General features: G+C 32.8%; 1 long non-coding RNA gene across 1 annotated transcript; it reads right to left on the bottom strand.

The window, feature by feature from the left end:
- Positions 1-582: 582 nt before the first annotated feature.
- Positions 583-1483, bottom strand: LOC131639273 (uncharacterized). The gene is made up of 3 exons (XR_009294913.1): positions 1306-1483; positions 876-925; positions 583-741 (listed from the first exon to the last, which is right to left on the bottom strand). It is a non-coding gene; the product is annotated as an uncharacterized LOC131639273 (long non-coding RNA).
- Positions 1484-2048: the final 565 nt, after the last annotated feature.

Here is a 2048-nt window from a genome sequence, read left to right as displayed (position 1 = left end):
ATCGGGTGTAATTGGGCGTAATTACGTTTTTAATTACACCCTATTTTAATAAAAATCGGGTGTAATTGGGCGTAATTACATTTTTAATTACACCCTGTTTTAATAAAAATCGGGTGTAATTTGGCGTAATTACGTTTTAATTACACCCTGTTTTAATAAAAATCGGGTGTAATTGAGCGTAATTACGTTTTAATTACACCCTATTTTAGTAAAAATCGGGTGTAAATACGCCATTTATGAATGAACAATTATATCTATTTACACCCTATTTCATACACACCATTTAGTTATATTTCATTTTCAGTCATAATATTGCAAATACTATAAAATCATACACATAAAAATCATATTTTAACTAAGTCAAAATATTTTTAATATTAACCAAAAAGTATACAAAATCATGTGCAGTCATAATATTTCAAGTACTATAAAATCATACACATAAAAATTATATTTTAACTAAGTCATAACACTTTCTTCATATATAAGTTTTCTTTTTCTTTGATTTTTGTTTTGGCAACATTTCTATGTCTTTATCCTCTTCAAAATTGCAGTTATTCTTCCTTGCGAATGGCATCTCTATTATTCCGGCGGCCAAACTTTGTTAGTATACCTATGACTACCAAAGGCCTTCTCTTAGAGTAAGTCTCATTGCTCTCACTGAAGCCCTTTGAAACAAAACCCTCTTGTTTAGAAGCATCAAGTTCCACCTTAAGTGCATCAAGCTTCTTATGTTGTTCCCTAAATAACACATAATCAAACAGTATACACAAAAGAAGTTAAGATGCTTACAAACACTATATCGAATCATCAAAAAAATCAAACGGCAAACACTATTTTTCTGTCAATTCCTGTAACATGTAAATTTAACTCACCTGCAGGCTATGATCTTCAATGTATCATCCACTGATATAGCAGATTTTCCCTAGAATGAAAATTTCTCGGTTAATTAAGCCAGAACCAAAATTAGAAAGGCATGTCCAAGTCCTATTAAGTCAAACCCTGCGCGCGTGTGAGTGCCCCTCACAGAGTGATCTCGATAAATCACAAACTAAACGATCCTCTGAAGTAGTTCTAACAGTTTAAGTCCTCAATAAAAACACGCACGCGATCAAATAAATCAGATGAAATTGAAATGCAATTAATTACATAAATAATAAAAAATCCAGATCCCTAACTTCATTCAGCACCGATGATTCATGCGAAAATGATTATTAGCAACGAGAATCGATAAAACAGTAACTGAAATCGCAGTGGCGAAATCGATAGAACTGTTTGAGTGAGCAATAAGTGGAGGTTACTGACCTGGCCGGTGATTCTATCGAGTTCTTTGATGAGATAAACATGATTATGTGCGTCATGCCACAACCTGATAAAGGAAAATTAAGATTGAATACAAGAACAGTAGGAATAATGGAAGGAATTGCGAGGATAAATACATGTGGAGTAATGTGGTTAAAGTTACAAAACAGCGTTGAGCGTGCACACATATAATCTCCCCTTGTCAAAACTCATAGGTCATGTATTCCTCAATGAACTCAAAACTAAATATTCATTTTCCGAAGAAAAACTAGAAGCAACAATGAGTTATTAAGTGAAAACAAAATCAATAACAACAAAGATATAGGATTGAAACAAACTCTCAAACTCATATGATGCTTCAAATGATATATAATAAATTAAGTCACAGATTCAGACCTGCCTTTCAAAACTAAACGAACGATGCTTGAGTAAACCCCTTCTGAGTCTACACTTTCTCTGCAGGTTCTTCTCTATCTCGCACCTTCTCCCTTCCAGCCTTCATATATAGTCAAAACACCAAAACAAAGAAGAATTTCAAGTAAGAACATCAAATATAGTTTTCCTAGTCATAAAAGCCAATAGAACCTGTTTGACATGCTCAATATTGAATGAACAAAGCAATGTCACAGAAAAACTATCTAAAGTCTGAAGAACTATCTAATCAAGCAATGTCACAGAAAAAGAAAAACAAGTTCACACAAACAAAATTCATTTCAAACAAAATCAAGCAATAGGAACTAATTTGC

Source organism: Vicia villosa, unplaced genomic scaffold (genome assembly GCF_029867415.1).
Source record: "Vicia villosa cultivar HV-30 ecotype Madison, WI unplaced genomic scaffold, Vvil1.0 ctg.002571F_1_1, whole genome shotgun sequence".
Taxonomy (NCBI): domain Eukaryota; kingdom Viridiplantae; phylum Streptophyta; class Magnoliopsida; order Fabales; family Fabaceae; genus Vicia; species Vicia villosa.
Note: the sequence above shows the minus strand (reverse complement) of the source record. Positions and strands in the feature narration are given on the sequence as shown.